This window comes from Nomascus leucogenys, chromosome 5, assembly GCF_006542625.1.
Source record: "Nomascus leucogenys isolate Asia chromosome 5, Asia_NLE_v1, whole genome shotgun sequence".
NCBI classification, from domain to species: domain Eukaryota; kingdom Metazoa; phylum Chordata; class Mammalia; order Primates; family Hylobatidae; genus Nomascus; species Nomascus leucogenys.
Window position 1 is genome coordinate 100,003,539 of NC_044385.1, and position 26,036 is coordinate 100,029,574.

Sequence of the window (26,036 nt, forward strand, 5' to 3'; positions counted from 1 at the left end):
AAAGTACAAATGTGTTAAAACTGTAATATGATTAAAACAAGGTAGGATGTCACTATTCAAATAACATAGGATGGATGGAGAAATTATACAAGACAATCTAAGCTAGGGAAGCAACCGAAATTCATGACATTTCAAAATATTGAGCTTCCAGGAAGACAAGATGAAAAGGGAAACAGTAAAAAGCATATTCAGGAGAGACAAATTTTCTCTAACGTAATTCTTAGAAAAAATTATCATATGCACATTCTCGGTGCATAAATTAGAAGGCAGGTAATACCATCCATGCAGTCTTTTTTTAAAAGTAGGGATAGCCTTCATATGGGTTTGTTAAAAAAATTTTTAGCACTGATAAAATACAAGCTGACATCATGTTTACAGGGACTCCTGGGGAATTTGCATTTTTAAAGTGAACTCTGATCTTAATCCTGAGATTACTTACAAAATCAGCATCTGTGGTGTTAGGACATGGAGGCTGATTTTGTAAGCAGAGATCTTCATCATGATAATAATTTTATGCACTTGCTTTGGCTTTGCACATGTATTTTCCCATCGTGGTTGGATTCAGTGTGCCTTCCATGAGTTTTATGTCTCTGTCTGGTTTTTGGAATGGGGACTCAGTAAATGGAGGTAGAGCCTTGGAGAGAATAGTCCAGAAATCATTTAAACCAAGCTGTAGCTATCATTTTAATGTCCCTTTGAAGGAGACAGCCTCAGAATTATTTCACATATAGCCTCTCAAAAATATTTTAAAGTAAGCTTTATAAATCATTACATGGCTCTTTCCTAGCCCTGGTCCCAAAGGTCTGGTAAGCTTTAAATCCCTAGTGACACCTGCTGGGCAGACCTCGGCTCACTGCTGCAGGCTTTCCATCAGCCTACCTCTTCTTTAGCATGCAAAGCTGCAGGCCACTAGGTAAGGGGCTGGCTGCCGCTTCCACAGCTTGCAGCCCGTCTGCTCATTGCTCATGCAGGTGACCTCTGTCGGCAGAATCGTGTGCCAGAGTCTCCCCAGCGCTCTCTCGGAGAAATGATTTCCAACCTGTCCAGGCCCCAAGAAACAAACAGGGATCTATCAAAGTTGAGAGAGAGAGAGAGAGAGAGAGAATCCACCTCTATCCACCCCCAACCCCAGCCCCAAGTTACTAAGCTGCTTCTTTGTCTGAAAACTGGGAGGTGAAAGATGCTACTTGAGCCGTATGTTTTGTTCAAGCACAAACCAAATTATGCTATACTTGCTTATATCTGAACATATTGGTTTATCTTACATAGAGTTTAATTGATGCAAACTTGAACTTCAGTATGTTAGATTTTCAGGGAAAACACCATCCCTGTGATTTAGATTGCTATGTTTTTCTTTGAACAAAGCAAAGAGGAGCAAGGCAATTACACCCCTGCTTCGGTTTATTTCCTCCATATTCAGCAACCATTATAAAAATAGTGTTTAACCTCTTGTCGTATGACCTCTTGTGTCCTCTACTGTCCAATTGCACAATTTCTTTCTGAGCCAACATCTGCATCCTTGGACAGAGCAACTTGTGTGCAAAGTCCATGTTAGCTGATCAAGCATGGCTTTGTTTGCACTTATTCACTGCTCATCCAGCACTGCGTAAGTGGTTTTGCATATTAAGTAAGTGCACAGTAACCTTCCTTTACCTCCTTAGAGCTCCACCCCCCTCCCACCCGGCCCAGGGAAATCAACACTGTTACTCGCTGAGGAAGCTGCCAAGGGGTTGCCATGGCAACTGTTCTGCTTTCAGCAGCTACTTTTCTGGTTTGAAGGGGGGAAGAAAAAAAAAACTGGGGAGAACTAGGCGGCTTTCTGATCAGAGTTCAGATAAAGAGGGTCACAGTAATTTGTGGGCACTGACTAAAATAACCCAATGGATTTGAGAGTTACTGCAAAAGAAGCAAACAGACAAACTAAAGAGGTAAGTCTAGTGGAAGGCAAATAATTAAATTATTTGGTAGTGGTCTTAAGCTGAAGCATTTCAAGTTTATATCAGTCCAGCTCATCTAAGATGCTAATTTATGAGTCTTTTCATTTTTGTCCAGAGCCAAACACAGACGATGAGTTTTATGGGATTATAAACGGCAGAGAAGAGAGGTAATGGGGTAAAACAGCAGCAGAGTGGGACTCTCTAACATCTGAAAGTCATTTTCCAAAACTTCATTCAGCACAGGAACAATGCGGCATTCAGGCAGAATGAGCTGAAAATGTGTGATGCTCCAGGTCAAATCAGCAACCTCTGCACTCCTCTCAATAGAGTGGGGAGTGGTTTGCCAAGGTAGGGCAGGAAACAGTCTGATTTCAAAGGAAGGGCTAGGATTAGGCAGAGAACCATGCAGAGTCAAGATATGGAAGCCTCCGCAGCCTAGACTGGTGGGTTTCAGCAGCATACAGAGAGCTGTGCTAAAAGCCGCTCTAGACACCTTGTTGGTGGGATTTTGGCTGCTACCCAGAAAAGAGCTGAAAACTGGCAGGGTGGCGGCAGGGCTGGTCATGCAGCACTAGGGGAGTAGAGCCTCATCCTTCCTGTCTCTGTTCTGCCAGTCTCCCCAGTCAGCACCTGCTCCTCACTGGACAACAAGCTTCCTGGCGCTCCTCTGCATTCAAACTTCTCTTGCATTATTTATTCACTTTAAGGAATAGCAGTGATGAAAACGTAGTACCCGAACCATCCTCATCTAAGCTACTATTTTCCGAATATTAATAGCTTTATTTAGAACCTAACAACAGCTACAACACCCAGATAAACTTAAAGGAATTTTTATATATTTTTTCTAATATTTTTTTAAGACTAGTCAAGTGCAGTAGTGAGGAAGGGTGAAAGGGTAGAACAAAGAGTTCGATCTGTAATTGACTGCAAACAACCAATTGAGATAACTCACTACCTTTGGTCCAGCCAGTTAAAAGGAATTTTAAGTCAGAGAAGCCATACAAGTACAGAGAGATGGAATGGGATGGTAACTAAATGAGAATGTCATGTCGTTCTGGTGACATTGTCATTAATGTGTGGTGACATGGTTATTAATACTCTCAGTGGAATAGTAAGAGAAGCTCTAAGCTCTCAGAGGTTAACACCTCTTTAAGGACATGCAATAGTGGAACAAGGAATCTTGAGTTTGGAGCAGAGAGAGCTTAGCTACATGCATGCAGCAACTTGTTTCTTACCTGAAATACAGCCATTTTGGCCCAACTCCATATTATGGCAGAGATGAGAGGTTTATAGTCAACATTCTGTATTCTTTTGTCATTTCCATCATTTTATTTGTCTTTGACAAGTAGAGAAATTTTGAGGTAGAAATAGGTAATAAGGGAAGGGAAAAAATGTAAATAAATTCCCCAAACAGGAAATGACCAAGGCAAACATACTCTACAGCAGGATTGAAAATTTTACATGGCTTCTATATAGAATGATTTTCATAGATGACAACAGACAGTGAAACAGAAGTTTAAAGAGAGAAAATAAAATAAGGCCAAAGACCTAAAGCATTTTATTCAGGCAAAGTTGTGTGAAGTCCCAGAAACTAAACTAGGAAAGGAAGAGATATATCATTAAAGGACAGCCACCTTACATTGGAGCCCTCGTAAGTTAAAACAAAATCCTAAGAGTTAAAAACTTGAGTGGGCTCTCTCGTGTATCATTGATGTAGCTGGAGGCCCTATATTATATAACAGTAACAGGATACAGGATGACAGTTCCTCACAGACTACAGTAAATGTGATTAAATTATCTTATCAGCTTCATACTCCTGAGTATTTCTACAATGCCAGAAAACCATCCATTAATCTGACCTGTCTGCTAGACCCCCAGACAGCATGGGCTAGAGGTATTAATATTCAAAGAAATTTCCCTCTCAAATGGCCGATTGGAGGGATACCAAGTTTAGTCTCTGCAGCCGTTGAGACCACGAATGAGACATGGAGAAATAATAAGGGGGAAAGAATAAAAGCAAGAATAAAATTCAGAAATTTGCTTTAACTCAGCCACAGATTCTTTTTCATTCCTTTCCACTGACCTAGTCTAATTCCAGCAGCTATTATCCCTGTGAAACACTGCCACAGCTGAATTTATTTTTATTTTGTCTGCTCAAAGGCAATGTAAAGCGAATTTGAGAGCACATCACCTTCAGGGAAAAGACTGCAGCATATTACTCACTACCTCCCTCCACCTCTCTGCGTGAAAAGGTTAATTTGAATAAGGCTGCTGCTTCCACAAATAGAGCAGTAACCAGCACACACAGGAACCGCCAATGAGACTGTATTTCAATGATGTCATACTTATACCTGCCTCTTATTATTTGCTGAGTGGTGACAATGTGTTCCATGAATCTCACGTATTATTGGTTAAGAGCCCTGTCATTCTGAGTACTTCTGGAGAGTTTTAGGCACTGCAGTTTCTTTACAAGCCCAGATTTTTTTCAGCGTCTGCACTTCAACAAACTGTTGGAGACGGCAGAGTGTTTTAAACATTGTTGTCCTGAAAACAAATATAAAAACCTTTATAATTTATATCTGATTTACATGCCATCAGGTGCTAGGTCCATTTGCACAGTAAAATGCAACATAGGAAAAGTCTGTTCTTTGTTAAAATAAATGAACAAACAAACACTTGGACAGAACTTTCACTGAAGTGTTTCTAGAAAGAGTATGCTTAGCTTAATCTTGTCCCACTGGCCTAACTGAAAACAAACTTATTCCATTTATTTTACAGCAACAATTTTTTGCCCCAGCGAGCAGAGCTTTCTTAAAAAGAACTTGATCTAAAATTTACCAGTTTGTAGGACACGGGGCATTGGAGGAAGGAAAACCTACCTGGTTTATTTTTGTCCTAAGTAGGTTTTATTTTTAAATCAGTTAGGTTTTCGTGCCATTAAATGTGTGCTTCAGGTCACTCAGATTCCTGGGCTTTTCTGAGGAAACTCCTATAAATAGGTTTGAAAACTACACTACCTTATAATGAAGCTGACAGATAAATCAGTTGTGCATGAGTTAGGAATTATTCAACTAACTGAAACATTCAAATAAATATTCTGGTCAGCATGAGATGCAAGTGTGATTGGGAGGCCAGGAAGAAATGTTGGTAGTGATCTTAAGCTGAAGCTCAAAAGTCTCATCATCTATGGTGGCAAGTGAGGCCCCAAGCATGGCTCTCTGGGCAAAGTCACATCCTCAGAGATATAGACGACAAGGTCAGGCTGTTCATTGTCAGTTGGCGAAGCAGAACATATATGGCGAAGGTTAATCCAGTCCACAGGCAGGGCTGTATATTAAATGCTCCAGTGAGAAGGGCAGGGCATTAAAGGAGCAACTTGATTTTTACCGGCAGAGAAAGACTAGAAAGTGTTAGTGTGTAGGAGAATGAGATGAGAAAGGATGACTTATATATGGAATAGACCTCCCTGACTGGATACGTATATATGTATATACACCTTAGTGAGAGAAATCTGGAAAAGCAGGCACACAAATCAGCAAAGATGATGTAAATTAGGAAGAGGTAGAAAGCACCAGATATTTTGGGCATCCATACCTCAAATTCAGTTGCTAATATCAACTATTTTTGAAATCAAAATGTCTTCTCAGCTGTGTATCAGAACTTATTGTCTGCAGAGTCTGATCACAGGTTAGCTGGATGTTATACAATTTGATTATTTTATACTTTAAATAAATGCTTTACAATATTATTGTAGACATTGGACATTCAACGAGATGCTCACTGTGTTAAGATCATGGGAAATGTGACCAAAGTTAAGTTTAATTGCAGTAAAAAGTAGAGAATAGACTACTATTCTATTAAAGTTAGAAGGACCTAGAGCCGTATCCACTGTACTTCAACTTACTGGTATTTCCACCAACAAAGGGCATGTGAATTTTGATTCAAGAGGTCTCTCTGTAGTAACAGCGTGGTGTTGAGTACAAGGGCCTTTGGTGTCAGAGAGACCTGAGTTCAAGTCCCAACTCCAACAATCAGTAGCTTTGCAACCTTGATCATTATAATTAATCTATCTAAGCTTCAGTTCTCTTGAAGGATAATGATGATACCCAGGCATGGGATGGGAAGATTGTGAGAATTAGACTGAATAAAGTATATATGTTTTGTTAGCATAGTGCCTATCTCAGTAAATGAAAGGATTTCTTTTTCTTTCTTTCTTTTTTCTTTTTTTGGTATGTTTGTGGTTTTAACTTTGTTATGTCCTTAAGGTCCTTCAAGAATCTACATGACCTGTCTCCTTACTGATCATTTCTTGTCACACTTTTTCTCCTATACTCTATCCCAGCCATACTGACCTTCTTGCGACTTCCCAAACAAGCCTAGTGTGTTTTGGCTAGAGAACTTGACTTTGCAGCTCCCCTTACCTGGAATGCTTCCCCTCCCAAGTGTACCTTCGTCACTTTCTTCAGGTCTCAGTTCAAATATTAACAAGAGAAATCTGACTTAACACCCTGCCTGAAATGGCTTTCCTATGACTCTCTTTCCCATAACACCATGTTATGCTTTTCCATTGCCACTAGAGATGATTTTATGTTGTATTTTTAATTTGTTTATCATCTGTTTTGCTCTCTTGAATGTCAGGTCCACGTGAGTAGCATCTTTGTTCGCTCCTGAACCCGGAGCCTAGAAAAGTGCTTGGACATAGCAGATTCCTAAAAATCATTGTTAATGAGCATTGATGAAGACAGCAATAGGAACTCTGAAGTTCTTCAGGACAGGGGTACAACAGGCACATAGGTGCAATGGCCAGAAAGGGGATCTGAACACCCCTGCCTCATACCAAAGCTGAGAATGTGTATGAGCTTTTCTTATTGAGCCAAGAGGAAATATTTCAATTTACCCATCACATTATATGAATGAGATGTTAAGACAATGAGAATATACAGTTTTAGTATTCTTTACCCAAAGGGTGCCAGTGCTCATTAGGGTAGATGAGGTGTGGGAAGCTGGGCCAGAAGAGATTCCAGGGAAAATCCGGGGTGAAGATTTTTAGCTGGTGTATCCTTTCTGAGGTCTACTATTTTTTCCCTCTTCAAATTCTCTCAAAACCTGTTCATGTTGGCTGTGATTCTCATGAATTGTTGGGTACAATCGAGGGACTTCGAAAAAATGAGAATTGGAGATCAGATTAGTAAATGCAGGAAATAATAGTAAATTCAAGAATTCCAGACATTGTCAACATTACACACACCTACACACATATTAATATGCATATGTATGAAATGAACTGATGGAAGTGTCACAGAATATTTTAAGATCTTTCTGTTCTCTTTCTCAGTCCATCGTAGTGATAAAATAGACTCTCTTCTGGATTTCTATTTTCCCCAGTAACTGAAGGACAATATAAGACAGCATCCAGCTTACATAAGCATTATCCCTGCTGACATTCCAAACGAGCATTTCAAATGCCACCTAATCATCCACTTATAGCTTGGATTTTGGCAGTCTTTTATAAAACACTGCATTTGAAGGAGCATCTGCCTTTTATATATTGGCCATGTCAGCACCTGTGGCTGCTTCTTCTTCTAGAAACTTCTGAACATGGTAAAAGTCATATGAAATAAAATTAGTGCTAACCAGAATGCTCTTAAAAGTGTATAGAGTCATGATTGAAATTCTGAAGGTAGAGCCCATTTTTAAAGAAAATTGGCTATCTCCTCTCACCTCTTACTCCTGCACTACCCTCAATGTTAGTTCTTTTAGATTAGTGCTTCTTAAACTTTAAAGCATCTACGATCACTCAACCATCAAAGGGACCTTATTAAAATAATACACATTTTTCCAGAATGCCGGGAGCAGGGCATGAGATTTGGCATTGCCAAAAACTTCTAGGTGAAACCACGGGCTGGTCTGTGAACCACACTTTGAGTAGCAGGAGTTTATTTTTATTTTTATTTGTATGACTTTATTGGGTACAAGTGCAATTTTGTTACATGCATCGATTGTGTAGTAGGGAAGTCAGGGCTTTTAGGTACCCAAATCGTGTACATCGGACCCATTAAGTGAAGCACTGGTTTAGATGACATAATGTCACATGTTTGGCTTTCTAATCCCTCAAATTAATAAGATAATTTTTAAGGATGTCATTTACTATTCTTTTTTTTTTAGACAGAGTCTTGGTCTGTCACCAGGCTGGAGTGCAGCGGTGTGATCTCGGCTCACTGCAACCTCTGCCCCCCAGGTTCAAGTGATTCTCCTGCCTCAGTCTCCTGAGTAGCTGGGATTACAGACACGCGCCACCATGCCCGGCTAATTTTTGTATTTTTAGTAGAGACAGGGTTTCACCACGTTGGCCACCATGGTCTCGATCTGCTGACCTCGTGATCCACCTGCCTCGGCCTCCCAAAGTGATGAGATTACAGGTGTGAACCACTGTGCCTGGCCTCTTCCACATACATTCTATTGTAACTGTGTTTTTGTTTTGAGGTATATTCACATCCCATTGGTAACCAAGCCATTTTGAGTTTAAGAAATGTTTCTCTCTTCTTCATCCCCATAGGCGCTGCCTCAGCTGAGGCCTTCCTCATTTTTCCCCTGCAAAGCAGTAATAACCTCCGATTTATCTCCCAAGCCCCAGCTGCACCTCCCTCCAATCCATCATCTCATATTTTATCTCCTTATTTTTCTTTCAAAAATTGTTTTGATGAGCTCCTTTCCTGATTAAAGGCCCCTGCTGGCTCCCCTTGCTTAAAATAGAGGTTGGCATAGGCTCTGTCCCCTGACAAAATTGGGCTGGAATACAAGCTCCTTCAATTTCCTTTTATGTAACGTTGGGCAAATTGCTTAACTTCAGAGAGGCACACTTTCCTCATCTGCAAAATAGAGATACTACTGCTTATCTGGTAGTGTTGTCATGATTTAGATGGAGGAGTGTAGGTAAAAGCATCTAGTGTATGATGGCCATAGTGGATGTTTAATAACTTAATTACTCCTCCCTCCTCCTTTCCTTTCCAGCCTGACCAATTTTTACTTTTCTAACGTCTTTCTTTTGAACCTCTTTCTTCTTGTCCTGCCTCCACTCCCTATAAGCCACACATACGAATTCTCCAGCCCCACTGGACATCTCATTTCCCAATATATCTGTGGAAAGACTCTTCCTTCTCTCCTCCAACCCAGAAAATCCCCTTTGATTTGCTCTTTTCCCTAAGGAGCCTGAGCCTTTGTACTTGGGCAGAATTTGCCACTCCTTTTTGTCCTCCCAAACCACTGTGATTATGCCTCTTTCAAAATATACTTGCTGTGATGTGCTGTTGTGGTGTGTTGTTATGATTCGTGCTCATGGCCGTTGCCCCAAAGTGATTGTGACCTCTCAGTGGCACGGACTTTCCCTTATTTTTCGATTCTTAATGATTCAAGCATTTGTTTAATAAAATAATAGAATCAATATATGTAGTTTAAAGAAATGGATGCTCAAATATTATATTCTAGAAATGATATATAGAGAAAAATAATTCTGAAAGCTTTTCCTGGACTAAAAATAGTGGTTTAGAGTACTGATCTCCATTTTCTTTTCTTTTTAAAATTTATTTACTTATTTATTTTGAGACAGGGTCTCACTCTGTCGCCCAGGCTGGAGTACAGTGGCGTGAACTCAGTTCACTGCAACCTCCACCTCCCAGGCTCAAACGATCCTCCCACCTCAGCCTCCTGAGTAGCAGGGACGCTAGACATGCACCTCCCTGACCAACCTAATTTTTTTTTTTTTTTGTATTTTTTAGCAGAGATGGGGTTTCACCATTTTGTCCAGGTCTGGAACTTCTGAGCTCAGGTGATCCACCCACCTCAGCCTCCCAAAGTGCTGGGATTACAGGCATAAACTGTGCCTGACCTAATCCCCATTTTACAGCACATTTTTTTTCTTTTAAATGTTCAGGGCTGGTTTTAAATGCTTTGTGTCCACCATCTTTCCCAATTCCTTGATTATTCTTTGTCGTAGGTGCTATAATACTTATTTCACAGATTCAGAAACTGACATTCAGAAAAGTTAAGTAGCCTTGCATAGTTACATAATTTTAACTGTTAGAGTGGGGATTTGAACCTATGTTTTCTGACTCCAAAGTTTATTTTCTATATGGTACTATCTCATGCAATCTACTGCCATAGCCTGGTTTCATCTTAAACGTAGATGAAAAGTGTGGGTTAGTGTCTTTATTAGAGAAAAATTTGTGGAGCAGGTAAGAGAACTGTCTGCAATAGTCACATCTTTGAGTGGTTGGAGATAGTTATTAGGTAGATAAAACATAACTAATGAACTGTAAAATTCTAAAATCTGGACACCTCATAAATCCTTTCATTTTCACTCATTATTTGTTTTGAAAAAGTCATGAAGCAATCTTATTCCTGAAAGAAAACTATTTTAATGATGCCTTTTTGACTTTCAAAGGTACTTTTCATTTTCACCATACAATACTTGCACAGGAGATCCTTACACAGATAATTTTCTTGACCAAATCACATAAGAGAGCTTATTCCTCTAGTCTCAAAGAAATCAAGCTAAACCCCAAGCAAATCATGCAAATTGCTGTGTGTTATCCTATCCTGGGAACTGCTATTTGTAACAGACTGTCCAGGTATTTTCAGTAGGGAACTCTTGTCTACAAGAGCCTACAGATCTGGAGAGTAATTGTACAGCTAATTGCATCTGCAATTAATGACAAATTTGTAGCTTGATGAGCAGTTGTGATCCCAAATATGTTTGAAACCTCTTGGTAACATAGCAACTATAAACTGCCAGAAAAGTTCTCATGGGGAGACTCTTGGAATACACAGTGAAAGTCATTCATTCATTCATTCATTCATCTTATCAACCTCTTGGAAACCTCTCAAACTTAGACATAGACATTCAGTTAGGCCTATAGGGTTTCTGTATTTATTGAACCTTTTGAGATCTGGAATATGCCAGACTATTCAGAAACAGGAAATTGATCCCTGGAATAGCTTAATGCCTAGACAGGATTTCTCAAAGTGTATTCCCTGGAGCACTATTGCAGGGCCTATTAAGAGATGTCAGGTGAGAAAATAGTGTTTTAAGGCCAAATATACAGAGAAACACTGTGTTTAAAAAATTCCATCAGATTTCTTTTCTACTGGACTTCTCTGAACCTTTAATATGTCACTGTGTGTTCTGACTCTCCTGGAATAGTAGTTACTGTTTGTTCAATTTGCTTTGTTCAGGAAGTATCTCAAAAACAGTAATCTGCAAAATAGGAAGCACAAGCTTGAAGTGTCTCTATAGGTACTGTGGAACTGTGGGCAGCTGTGTTTTGCCCCCTAGGCTTTTGATAGATTTTGTCTAGCTGGGAGCTAATATCTTACTCACTGATGTAGCACCATTGTAGCAACTTTGTGCAGATACAATGTCAAGAGAGTAATAAACAAAATCCTACCTAAAAATACAAAGAGGCAAAGATAAATAAAACACTGGTATGGCCCATGTTATACAGAGATTTCTATAATTATAAAGAAAGAAAAATTTTAAATCGAATACATTCTGTATAGCATCTTAAACATATGTTGAGTGAATTCCTTTGGACAAACTTGAAATCTTATATTTTCTCCACAGTATTTCTAAGAACACTGTTAGTTTTTATGTAATGTCAAATTATCACAGGTAATAAGAATTCATTGAGGAAAATGGGAGAATTTGTATTTTATGTAATCAAACATTTGTCATGTTTCAGAAATCAGGTTATGAATGTCTCTGTGTCATTGTCTCTTTCTCTTCTGAATCGTTCCAACTGGAAATCAAGGTCTACAATCTCCTGTACAGTGTGGTCAAGAGAAATGAAATGAAATATATTCTGCTATTCTCGTAGCAGAGTCAATGTAGGAGATTCTAAACCCAAAGTTAATGTGAAGTCCTGGTTTTATTGTATTGTTGATAAACATACATACTCTGTCACTACAGATGCCTGAGAGTTGGCTGTCAAAGTAGTTTTATGGCATTTAAATACTTTTCAGAGGAATTTGCCTGAAAGACATTGGGTAAGCAATAAATTGTGTGTCAAGGAGAAGAAAGGAACATGGGGTTGCAGATGGATATAGAAGTAGATTGTGAAATTGGGCAGGTGTCATCTGCTGTTCCCATGTTTGGTAGGTGAACTTTACCTTCATTAAAGATGCCCTTCTAGAAATTAAAAAGTTGTTCTACATTTCAAATGCTCCATAGTCACATGTGGCTAGTGGTTTCTGTATTGAACAGGGCAGATGCAGAATGCCTCCATCGCTGCAGAAAGTTCTATTGAGCAATAGTGTTTATATTAATATACAGATTTCAGACCTGTATGGGAGTTAGGAGTAGGAAAAAGAAGAGAGGCTAAAATGGCAGGGTTTTATCAGCAAGTGGTAGATTTTGAAGTTATAGAGGCTGGAGAAGTATAATGTCTTAAATTCTTTAGAAATTTAGAGCACTATAAAAAGAGTTTTATGCCTAAGAATAAAGAACCATTAAAAATATGGAAACATGGGAAAAATAGATTAACATTTAGCTCCGTATTTGGCATATTCCTGCTTCTTAATATATTACTCTTAAGGAAGGGAAGAAGTTGGCTTGTTTTGAAGCACACATTTTACATGACTAATTGAAACCAGGGACTCCTGTGCTCAAACAGCATTGTGAGAATTCAATTCCATGAGGGCCCTCAGTCTACTATATTTGTCCAAAGATTACAGTTGGAGCAACCTCAAAGAGCAGAATTCTCAGCAAGGAAAGAAAAACCAATGCAATGGGTAAGTAGGACCATGGCAGACAGAAATTCAAGATCTGAAGGAAATGCGGGTGCCCACATAGGCCCATCTGCAGGAACACTGTTCCAGGTATGGGAATTGGTTTATGCAAAGGCCCTGAGGCTGACACATGTTTTGGATGGTTCAATAAATAGCAGGATGTTTAGTGTGTCTGGAATTGAGTGAATGAGAAGGAGGGGGGAGAAGTGGAGGTCTGACAGGAAGGTGGAGTAGAGTACAGAAAGAAATGCAGACCTTTGCAAGAGCACTGGACATTCTCTGAGAGATGGGAAGCCACTGGGAAATTCTGAGTGGAAGAGCAATGTGACCTGGCTCAGGCTTTGCTGGTGACTTTCTGTCCTTTCACCCTATATATGCTTTCACAATATCTTTTTATTTGCTTACTTCATAAATTGGAGTGGAGATACACAATTTTGTCAGTTTTGTGGCAGTATTTTCTATCAAATTTGGGGCAGATTTCATTAATTATAGATTTTCCACTGTTTTTCAACTAATATCAACCTGACTTAGGTTACACAGCAATGATCAACAGAAGCAAATGGAATTCAGGTTTCTTTACATCTCTTAATACTTGCCCCCTTTTTATAAACTCTCCCAGTGTTAAGGGCTAGTAAGACATATTTTTTGAGGAATTGCCATAGAGAGTTTTGATGAAAAACTTGCAGCATGGGCATGCCAGGGAGTGAATTTAGAGCAGAGGAAGCAGAACTAAAGAATTTTCAAGTAGTGTTCCTATTTTCTATTTCTTCTTCTCCTTTTTTAAGGCTCAAGTATTATTTGGGCCAATGGAGGGCCCGAGCAGCCACTGCATCCCCAAGCCTCTAGCTCTGTTTCTTCAGTGCCAGCAGTTCAGGAAAGGAGAAAGAAAGACAAAATAAGAAAGAGGAAGAGGAGAGGCTTCTAGAAGTTCAGAAAGAAGTAGAGAAATGCCGAAAAGCTTTCACTTCTCTTTTTCCCAGCCTGGGACGTAGAAAGCAGACTCCCTGCATGTAAAAAGTATCCCTAATGGAAAAAAAAATCATTGTATAAAGGAGAAATCACCTTTTATCCCATGAGATGAGCTAATTGGGTATCTTTAAAAAATTTCAGATAATTGAATAGAGGAACTTATGCAGAAAAAATATTTTAAAATTTTCTTTTAGAATGAGAGGGGAATTTCAAGAAGAGGGCAATAAAAAATGCTATCATCCTTGATAATAAAAAAAGTGTTTATTTAATCAAATAATCTGTTGGCTTCCTGACTCGTACATCTATCTCTATTTGTTTTAGAGATTGTTCTTGATTGCTGGCATATTACTTTCTTTGGTTCTACACAGTAGCCATTGTTTAATTCATGATAACATGAACAAGAATGGGGTTGTTAAAGATGACCTCTAAGGCTTGAAGGTCAAAGAGATTATATAGAAGCAAGAATCAAGGACAAAGCTGTAAAATTCATGTTCAAGGAAGGTGTGGTAGGGGTGGGTGGTTGGACTTGTTTCTTCACTTCTCTTTAAGTCTGTCTCTGGGCTGTCTTCACTTCAATGAGAAAGACAGCCATCACCTTGCCCCTGCTTCCTAAATAGATCACTGCAAGTTTGAGGAGTAAAAGATGCCATGCCCATGGCTTAGTCTAGAAGTCATTGCGTACAGCTTTTTATATAAAATTCATCCTTGCAGTTTGAGATTAATTTTCTGTTTGCCGTCTGATAGTAATGATGAGGAAATTTGAATTGTAAAGAGTTTAATAATCATTTGCAATAAAGATAAGTAGTTTTCAGAATTATCTCTGGAAGCTGATTTAAGGGAAGTCAACAGTTAGGCCTGGGTTCCTGGGATGGGATTGAGAAAACAAGGTAGGCTTTGAGTCTTGGAGGACTCTCACAGTACTTATTCAAGCAGTTGCTCTTACAGACTGACATTGACAAATAGAGAACTTCCTGGGACATCCTTTGGCTTAGGACAATGATTAAGCAAATATTATCTTCATGAGAAAATTTCCATCAGGTTTTGGTATGTTGAAGATTCACTATTATATTTCTAAGTGCCTTAGCTTCTTAAACCATGTTCTGAAAATCAGCTAACTCTGCTGTGTTTTAAAAAACTTTCTGACTCACCTACCTTTTATTTTATTTTATTTTTGTAGACATCTGCAATGAGGAACAGTACATCTAGAACAGTATTTCAATATGGCCCTTAGCTGTCTGTCTTAAATGTACCAGATCCCTGATTACTTTTGCAGTTAACAATGTGAACCCAGAAAAATCCCTAAATGGAAATCCTAGTTCTCCTAATCACCAGCACTGAACACTGTACAATAAAGTCCACCCGAAATAAGTCAGGGCCATAATTTCCATGATGACAGTCCCCAATACAGCGTTTTGTTATTGTTTCTTTCAAATCACTAGAATTCTTCCCATGTGCTGTCATATCTTCAGATAAGAGCCACATGGAGATTAAATGTGATTTTAAATGAACTTTTACAGGCCTCTATATTTTCTTCACGGGTTTTATTATTTTTAGAGGCAAGTGATGAAAGGTTATTCCCTGCAAGATCTAGCCAGTTAAACGTGCAGCATAAAATCCTGAAGCCCTGCAGTCAGACACAGAAGAGCAAAAGGGAAAACGAGAAAATGTTCCATTGGGGCTGCAGCTTTTCAGAGTATGCAGCAATGATGTCATTTGTTTTCACAAAACCCAGTTTAAATTTGTTCCTGCCTTTCAAGAACTGCAGCAGGGAGCATCTGTGGAGACTCCTGCATCCCATATTTCAGGGAGTTAGAGTGTATGCTGCATCGGAATCCGACCAATCGCAGTATTCTTGCCCGCCCCAATTTTCATTTGTTCCCCCTACCTGAGCTGCCCGTGTTAAATGACCGCCCAGCACCCTCTCCCGTGTTACAACTGCGGAGGCATAGCTCCATGCCTTGAAGGGTTTAAAGGAGAATAATACCACAATAAAAACTTACTTCTGATCACCCAGGGATATTCATTTCAATGGCAAATAACCTCCAGGAATAGATCTATCTGTGAAGGGTGTTTTTGGTTTGGTTTGGTTTGGTTTAAATGAAATCTTAGCCTTTTGTTTTTGCAGCCCCTAGGTAGCATTGGGGCCATCGTAAGAAGCAAGAAAACAGAAATCCTAGGCTATTGAACTTTCAGGGGCAGAAGCAGGACCTCCAAGTTCTATACCAACAATTATCTTTTCACAAAGCAAATCCCATTTCTATGTATATAGTCATATGTGATGATTGGAAAATAAGTAATGTAGCAGAAACAGCATTTTAAAAACTATATTAAAGTGATAGAGGGAGATGATGGTGTGAACTTCACTTACAAAAATAATGGATAAGATGCAGAGTGAAAAAGATAGTGTTGGTTAGCATGTCACCTCACTTGTTCTTAGTTTATCTCCTCCATATGTAAATACTGCATATCGGCAATTACAGTTATCAGTGTAGGTTCTCTGGTTGTGAGCAGCTGTAACCAAACTAAACTAAAGGAATATTTATTGGAGGGCCATGAGGAAACTTACAGAATAAAAGGAAGACTGAAGAAACTGACTCGGAGATGACAGGGGCCGTGGTATTATGGCATTTTCCATTGGAGAAACTGCTTGTTGGGACTGTCAGTCCCCACTGCTAGACTGAATCATCTCCAAGTTTCCCTCCCACTTTTCTCATCATTCTGCTCAAGGGACAAAATTCCAGGAGAGAGTGTCCAATTGCTCACATGTCCAATGTGACTGCTTGGCTTGGAGAAACCAGGGAGCCCTCTGCCTTCTGATTCACAGGGACACCTTCTAAAAGGAGAGGAGAAATTCTGCCAAAGGAGGTGGGGGTGCTGCTTCTAAAAGAAAAGGCGAAATGAGTGCTGTGTGCTCTTCTCTGTCACCATGATCAATGCCTTGGTCAGGGCCTCCTAATTTTCTTGCCTGAATTAACAGTCCTCCTCCTTTAACTTAATTTTTTAAACTCATTTTTAAACCTTTCAATCGTTCCCTATTTGTAAAGGCCAAGCCAGGACACTTTTGAAAATGAACCCAAGTGTTATTGATTGTTATACCAGGACAAGAGGCATAAACTGGGACCATCTTTGGCAAACTGGATGTATGGTCATTCTTCCTTTAACCATACTTTCTTCCTACACTTGACCAATAACTAGCCTATTCTTCAAGACTTGATTTAAGGAGAACTGAAAGCTCTTTGAGTATAGAAATGGTGCCTTTTTCTTCTTGTGTCGTCTGCATCTTATCTTATGCTTGGCACATGGCAGTTGCCCCAAGAACCTTCACTGTGGAGTTATAATCGAGTGTGACTGTTGAATTCCTGTCTTTCCTACTCCTATATGCTTTCACATCCACATTTTCTATGTATCTTGGGAGTACACTATTCCCAGTATTCACCGTGGAGGGCATAGCTAACTTCTGTTTTCTTTGGATACCTGTCATTCTTTCTTTCTAATAGTGACCCCAGTGGGCCTTCCTCTCCATCATACAAATGGGTAGGGTAAAGAATTAAATGAGACCATTTCTGTTTATAAAAGATGCTATTGATTAAAATATACTTTTTTTGATGAAATGAAAAGTGAAATATTTAAAAAGAGATTGTCCTTAAAATGGAATGACTTTTACTGAACACCTCTTTTGTGGTATACAGTAGAGTACTATAACAGATTTTCACCAACCAATAACTTATTCTCTGCGTTACCAGACTTTGTCAACGCACAAATCCTCTAGGTATTCTTTCAGATATATCCTCCTGGTTTCAGAAATGCTGGAATTGGAGCTCTACCTTGAATTGTCTTTTCCGAGGCCCGCTCTGTCATCAGGATTTATCAGAAGGGTGCATTATTTGTCCATGTCAGTGCTCAGATCATGCCCTAAGGACTTTTCTTAAGCAATATGTTCCCTTTAAAATATTGTTTTAAAAAATCCTGACTTGTGCGGCACAGTTGCATCTCAGAGTGAGAATCAAAGAGGTTTCCTAGGTCAAGCAGAACCCCAAGCAGATTCCTCCTAGGCCTTTCCGAGGGCCCACTCTGTAGACTAATGAAGGTGTGTAACTCCATGCTGATCCCTTTCCGCCTCTAGGTGGATGCTGTGGTTTTTCAGAACCCAAGCCTAGTGAGTACACTGCCTGCAGCTCTGTGATAAAGGCACAGGCTTTCAGCCTTGACCAAGGACCCACATCCAAAAATTCTGTATCAGAAACCAGATAATTTCACATCGTTTGCACTCTACTCCACCTTATCCCTACTGTTTCTCTTTTTGTGGAAATTTTTTTTCTCTTCATCAGTCACTCTGAAGCGTTGCTCACTCATTCACTCAATTCTAGAGCAGTACTTTGTGGCCCTTCTTGTAACCGTGTTGCCTCCCTGTTCAGAATTTATGATGCAGAAAGCAAAGCACAGGATGCTATTGAAATGTGGAGTTTTATCTCTTAAATCTCATGTCAGTATCAATTACAGCACCAAAGCAATGACATGAAAATTTGTGGATAAAAATGGAAAATGAGTTATGTTTATATTATGCTGACTAATATGTTTTTAACTTAAAATTTAAAAAATGTAAGCTATTTGGCATTGCAGTTATTAATTTGAGAGAAAAGTGAATTAACTGTGGAACAAAGAGAGGATGATAATTTCATGTAAGGGGTGAAGTATGTATTTATTACTTAGATGGTGTGGTAGAGAGACGGCCCAGTTCGTTGGAGGGTAAAATGAAAGAAGATGTAGGAGAAAGTGAAGTGTAATTGATAAACTCAGCTGAGGGTAGAGAAAAGGAGCTTGCAGGTTAGAGAGTTGCGAAGTTTTTGATAAAAGAATACATGCATTAGGACCTATCAGACATCAAGTTCTACAAGACAAGAAAAAATACTTTTCTTATTAGAAACTCTACAAGACATTTTCTGTCATTCTGCATTGCCGAGGATAACTCTTCCACACTCTTATTTAAGATGGCTTTCTCAGAATCTGTGTCTATACAGTCAGAGTTAAGGTGAAAGATGGTAACCATCTGGGTAGTTCAATCAGTGTAATTGGTAATGCGTAATTAACCTCCTCCCTTCTCCCCACTCATTCTCTTTTCCCCAGTAACAATTTTGAGGGTATTTTCCCCCATAAATCTTGAATTATCTGGATAATTGTTTTCTGTACTTCATGTTGCTAGAAACCCACAGCTTGACTGATATCAATAACAGTTCTTTAAAACCTCCACATCTGCAGAGGGTACCATAGAGAAAAAGTAAAGTGCTACATTTCCATTGCTTTTGCTGGTTACTTAATCCAAAATTTTTAAATGCTCTACATTTAAAAAAGTTGTTTAGGAAAACATCTGTACAGCCAGGCACTGAAACTGGCTTATTTACTGATATCTAACTTTTCTTCATTTAACTTCATATAACTGTCAGGCCACAGAGGGTCACTACATATTTAGTTGTATTTTTCCTTTTAAAATTGTTTTTAACGTAAATAAAAATTGGAAAAAAAATTAGTGTGCTGTCTTGTTCTCTCTTTTTTTTAGGTTTAAAATCTGTGAGGGCAGGAATTACATATTCTCTATTTATAAAAACATTGAAACTTATTCCACTGCTTACAGTTCAGTGGGGGTCACTTAATGATATCAGTAAAATTCAGTGTCAATCTTTAAAAAGAAATATTTTTCGTCTCCCCGAAAATATCTCTCTAGTAAAACTTGTTTGTCAAATGACTAGAGCTCCCTTAACAAATAAAACATAACACTATTTGCTGCTCTTTTCCTCTGAAGTGATGATAAATTGCTGGGGAGTAAAAGCCTTCACACTAATAACAGGAAAATTGACTCTAAGATCCCATCATTTTGTTTACCAGCTGTCTTTACAATTCTATAATAACCCAGCCCACATTAAAAAATTGTTCAGAGATAGTAAAATAGACTAGAAACAAATGATCTCTCTGCTGAAATTAGTTTAAGCAGGGGAACAGGCTGGAAAGAAAGATTTGATCCAAAAACTTACCTAGCTCTCAGGCATGATACCCGGTGACCACATAGTCGGTGCTGAAACACAACTCAGGAGCATTACATCATCGTGACAAACTTTCATTGGCTGCAGAAACCCCAAGGATAAGACAGGCTTTTAAGGTGCTGTGTGAAAACCCCTGTTGGTTCTTTATCAGGCTATGGCCAAAATATTGAAAGAAAGACTTTTCCTACATTCATGTTGTCATGGCTGAGCTAACAAAACATTGTTAACCATTTCTTATGCATGTTTATCTCCACTTTAGTCACTAGTTTTGTATTTAACTCTAACCTGTTGGGAAATTATTGTCTTAAAACTATTTGTTTCAAAAGCCTTGTTTTTCGTTTAGCTTGTTTTTCTTGAGGGTGCAGAGTATCACTCTGTGAATGGCTATTTCCCTTCTTACTCTTCAGACCATCTTTCTTATTTTTAAAACTATATTTGAATCAATACATCTGTTTTTCTATTATTTATTTTGTCTTTATTCTCTCTAGACAAAGAGGACTAGCACCCACAGATTTGAGAAAGCAGAAGTGCGTTTATTTATTTTGAGCAATTTAATTGGAACTAGTGCACAAAGTCCTTACTTCCTAATTATTCACTGTCATTGTTAGTTTTATTTTCTATTGAACTCTATGAGTTATTTATGTCGTGCTTATTACCATGGTGATTTACAAACCAAAACCATGTGTGTAATTTGACAGTGTGAGGAGCTTTAAGTGACTGAGTGAAAGTGATAGGACAATGGCTAGATCCTGCACCACTGCTGCACCAGTCTCTCCTGCCTGAGGGGGAAGCATTTGATGTAGGGAAAGTGCTCTTGTTATAAAAGTAGAACATTTGGACAATTAGATTCATCATTCAAGAAATGACAACAATATCACATTATTATCGAATGTTAATTTCTCTCTCGCTCACTATCTGTGTGACTTTTTTTTATCTCTGGTTCTGTCTCTCTCAAATTTAGGAGTACAGAGGAGCAGAATGATGACAAGAGTGACTGAATTAGTGGCTTTTTAAAGTATCTCATGCCCTCTCTCTCCTAAGAACTTGACTTTCTAGTCTCTAAAAGATAAGCAAATACACACACAAATACCCTAAAAAATCCTCAAGGCTGGGAACTGAGAGCTATGTTTCTAGTGCGTGTCTGGGCTACTCAGCTCTGCTGTGAATACTCTCTTATTCCCCTCAGACCTTTCTCAGCCATGAGTTCTCAGCCCCGTGCCTTGGAGGAGGCTAATCTACTTATTGCAAGAGAAGGAGTGGCTGCTGAGCCTGTTACCTTTCTTCTGTTGTTGGGAACATCTTTCTACTATTGTTCCTTAGACCTCTGGTCTCCAAGAATAGCTAGTCATCTTTTTTTACTGTGTAGAGTAATACTGAGGATTCAAGGGCCTAGATTACGGTCTTGAGATATTTAGGAACATTTCTAATAGTGATGAGGAAAAAGGGAGAGAAAAAGAAGAGAGAACTCTTTCTTATTTTTTCTCCACTGAGAGGAAGGAAGGGATAAACCAGTCACAATCTCTCTGTTTTGTAGCTAGGATTTACAGAGTAAAATAAGATCTATCCCTTGCCCTTGAGATGTTTCATACAAGGAGGGAGAAAAATAATATTCCACAATGACTATTAAAGTCTGATAAAAATATGACAGGTATATATACATTGATGGGCCTCTAACTGAGACTGGAAGAGCCAAGAAGAGGGGCATTTGAGCTGAATTTTGAAGACATAGGGTTAACTAGCTGAAGAGAGGGAGTAAAGAATTCTGTAAAAGGAAAACAGAATGTAAAGGCAAGGAGGAATGAAAGGCATGGTTTGTTTGAGAAAGAGAAAATAGTGTTCTGTTTATGGAAAGAAAGAGTGGTATGGAAGATAAAGGTAGATCAATAGATATGATCACATCATGGAGGCCATTGTGAGCTAAGCTAAGCGATATGGACTTTAACTTGAAACTATTGTAGGCCATTGAGGGACTATAATCAGATTTGTAGCTAAGCTGTATTAGTCTAGCAGTAGCCTGGAATGCATAGGAATGGACTGGAACCAGAGATCCCCATTAGCTTATATGTATTTCAGTTGAACCTTGGCAGGAAACAGACGGCACTTTCAAAAAGCGTAATGGTAGAGAGTTTACCGAAAAAACCATTTTCACAGGTGTGGACGGGGTTAAGGGAATCAACAATGGAAGGTGAAGCACCCAAAGAGCCACATCAGTAGAAAGTTGTTACTGGGCAAGGTCTGTTATCAGACACTGAATCCAATGGGTAGGCACTGAGAAGAAAATCTGGGTGTTGCAGTAAATAGAAGTTAGCCTCTTGGGGCATGGAGAAGAGTAGCAATATTTAGAGAAAGTAACTGGAGATGGAATGAAACAGACTATAGACTCAACTGTGTGTGTGTGTGTGTGTGTGTGTGTGTGTGAGAGAGAGAGAGAGAGAGAGAGAAAGAGAAAGAAAACAAGAGAGGGAAATAAAATGGAAGTATCTAGGTAGGATAATTTGTAAATTGTTTTTTAGTCCTAACAAACAGATGGAGGGTTGTTCATTCATTGAAGAAAAAAGCTTCATGGATGCATGCTAATTCGTAAAGTTTCATTTTTATGCTATTGGAGTATCTAGATAAAAATGTCAATTATATTAGTGCCTAGAGCTCAGAAAAGAAATCAAGGATCAGAGATGGGGCAGTACATTTGGTAGACATTAGCAGATGCATTGTTTTTGGGGCCATGAATGTGGATGAGATCACCCAATGAGAGAGTATATAACGTGAAGAGAATGAGGTTGAGGTGCAAGCCTGGAAACACTAACATTGAAGGAGCAGCTGGAGTAGAGGGGCCTCTAAAAGAAAACCGAGAAGGTATGTTATTAACGAGTAGCGTGTTGGGAGTTAAAAGTGGTAAGCTGGAAGGACAAGCTGTCAAGGTAAAAGAAGAGTTTGAACTCATGATATTAAAGATCATATCCAGTGTATTAGTCTGCCAGGGCTGTCATAACAAAACACCACAGACTGGTGGCTTCCAGAACAGAAATTTATTTTCTCACAGCTCTGGAGGCTGCAAGTCCAAGATCCAGATGCTAGCAGAGTTGATTTCTCCCAAAGCCTCCTTCCTTGGCTTGCAAATGGCTACCCTCTCACTGTGCCCTCACATGGCCTTTCTTCTGTGTGTGCACATCCTTGGCATCTCTTCATCCTCAAACAAGGACATCAGTCATATTGGATAAGGGCCTTAGTCTTATAATCTCATTTAACTTTAAGTACCTCTTTAAAGGCCCTATCTCCAAATACAGTCACATTGGGTAAACCAGTGGTTACCATTGACTTCAACGTAGATATTTTGAGAGGACACAATTCAATACATAACACCTAGGCAGAGTGTAGATAGGGGAGTGAGTTACTGAAATAAAGAGCAGGTGAAGCTCACTGGAGCTGAGGCTAACAACTGCTACTCTCACAATAATTGACCCCACACTTAAAATTGAATTTTTTAAATCATAATGTTCCAGTGAGGTTTCTACTACTTTTGCCAAATGAGCCCAGTAGAATAATGATGACCACTACTAGTAGTATAGTTATCATATGTACCTATAAAACATGCAAAATATTTATCTATATAACTTGGAGATCAACTAAAACATTTTACATTGAAAATATTGTCATATTTATAGATCAAGTTGAAGAGTCTTCCTGTATATGTAATGCATGTGTGTATGTATCCACATTATATATAATATATCCATATATATATATATATATCATGATCACATATTTTCTTTGTCACTGGAGAAGCTTGTTTGAAAGTAAATATAATTGGTATAGAAATTGACATGAAATAGTCTAAAATAAAAATTGTACAGAAATTCACACAAGATAGTCTATTTTCTCACATAGTATCTTCTAACTTTCTATATGGGATGATCAAATTCTGAAAATGGTTACCAGATACTCAGCTTGTGTTTTTATGTATTTATATTGCCATTACATTCTTAGTGGGTAAATGCCAGAAAAAACTAATCAGGTATTACTTACCAATTTTGATTTCTCTAAAGAGGAAACTGAGGCTCAAGAATAATACGTAATTAGCAAAAGATTAGCAAAACACTGGCAGGAAAGAGTTTAGCTACCATTTTACTACTTTTCACACTGGCACATATTCAATTATTTTTATTTTCTAGGTAAGTGAAATTGTTTTAAAGTTGACTCATTAGACACATCTTCCCTAAGAGGTACAAAACTGTCATTTTAAAGTAAAAAGGCTGTAGTACCACCTAATTAACTAACTTGCCAGTCTTCAACTCAGAAACAGAGCAAGGAAGGCTACCCAAATCACTGGCTCCTGGTCTTATGAACCTATACCTTGGCCATGTTTTACTTCTCAGGTGTATCAGTCCATTCTCACACTGCCTGAGACTGGATAATTTATAAAGGAAAGAGGTTTAATTGACTCACAGTTCTGCATGGCTGGGGAGGCCTCAGGAAACTTACAGTCATGGTGGAAAGCGAAGGAGAAGCATGGGCCTCCTTCACGTGGTGTCGGGAGGGGGAAGGAGCAAGCAAGCATGCAAGAGAAGAACTACCAAACACTTATAAAACCATCAGATCTCGTGAGAATGGATTCACTATCAAGAGAACAGCATAAGGGGAACCACCCCTCATGATCTAACCACCTTCCACCAGGTCTCTCCCTCAGCACCTGGGGATTACAACTGAAGATGAGATTTGGGTGAGGACACAGTCAAACCGTATCATCGGGGTTCAGTCTGCTCTTTTGAAAATGAGAGGTTTGGTATGGATAATATCTTCTCACTTTAAACTTCTATATGCCCATAACCTTTGCTTTCTAAGAATTCTAGGGATTTCCAGGGAGCCAACTCTTATAGAGTTGTAATCCTTGAATACAGAGGATATTACCAAGGCTACAGCATGGCTAGCACTCAACACAGTAAATTCTGAGGACTGCTTTGGTATATGAGTGTGTCTGGGTATACTGGGTTGGTGTAAAAGTAATCTCAGTTTTTGCCATTAATTTGAATTGCAAAAACCATGATTACTTTTGCACCAACCTAATAAAAGCTATTGTGAAAGCTCTCAAAGAAAGATTAATTATACTGGACTTAATTCATGCATTTCATAAATGAAAAAACAATGGAATGCATTCGTTAATCACATGTAATTATTGTCAAAATTCTAAGATGATTAGAAACCATTGGAATAAGAGTTATTACAAATAGACCAAAATAATCTATTTTTTTAAGTGAGAAAAAATTGAGGTTTTAGAAGCATCACCTGTATAAAAATGAAATAATACAATTTACTTACATAAAAATAAAAAGAAGTTTGAAATTTAGCAAATGCTAAAGGATCCTTACAGAAATAAACAAAAAAACTGAAGACTGCATCACCATTTCAGAGATGCCTCAGAGATAGAGGATGTGATGTAAAAACAAGAGTCTCCAAAAATTCTTTAACTAGATTCTAGGCAACTTGGTTAAGAAAATTCTAAAACACTCACAAGACATTAAAAACTAGTGTTTCTTGGTGCCAACTGTAACTGAAATTGCACAATTCAAAGATGATTTCTGAGGCATGCCATTTATGGCAATTTCTAAGCACAAACTTTTCCTCTAGGCCAATAATGTTAATAATTTAAGAGCTTTGAAAGAGAGATTGGAGAGCAGAATAAAATAAAAAGTGTAATATCACTTCCAGCAGGTATCTGGATTACCAAATGTGATGGTCAATTTTATGTATCCATTTCGGTAGGCAACGGTGGTACCCGGACATTTGGTCAAATATTATTCTAGATGTTTCTGTGAATGTACGTTTTAATGAGATTAACATTTAAATTACTAGTCTTTGAGGGAAGCAGATTACCGTCCAGAATATAGATAGTAGAATCAGTTCCTTTCCTGGAAGAAGGGGGAACTCTTCCAGCAGACGGCCTTTGAACTTGAATGGCTACATTGCCTCCTTCCTGGGTCTCCAGCCTGCTGGCCCACCCTGTAGATCTTAGACTTGCCAGCCTCTGTAATTATGTGAGCCAATTTCTTGAAATAAATCATTTTCTATACACTATAAACAAATTCTATTCTGTTTCTCTAGAGAACCCTGACTAATACACCAAGGTTCTGTTAAATGGAAAAATGAAACAAGACAGATTTTAAATCAATGACAGAGAATTAGGAGTTCCCTACAATTTCAGTTAATATTCTGAATCTGGAATATAAGTAAGGAAACAACCCCAGGACTGATGAATTCGTTTTTAAAAAACACGCAGCGTAAATATTTTACCCATTGCTGCAAAATTTATTTTTATTGA

At 38.6% G+C, this 26,036-nt stretch overlaps 1 long non-coding RNA gene across 1 annotated transcript in view; it reads left to right on the forward strand.

Moving 5' to 3' along the window:
- Nucleotides 1-1,813: 1,813 nt before the first annotated feature.
- The window catches only part of LOC115835110, a 117,728-nt gene continuing 93,505 nt past the window's right edge, over nt 1,814-26,036 (forward strand). Inside the window, exon 1 of the long non-coding RNA XR_004030030.1 lies at nt 1,814-1,928. This is a non-coding gene — a long non-coding RNA (uncharacterized LOC115835110). The remainder of the gene's footprint in view (nt 1,929-26,036) is intronic.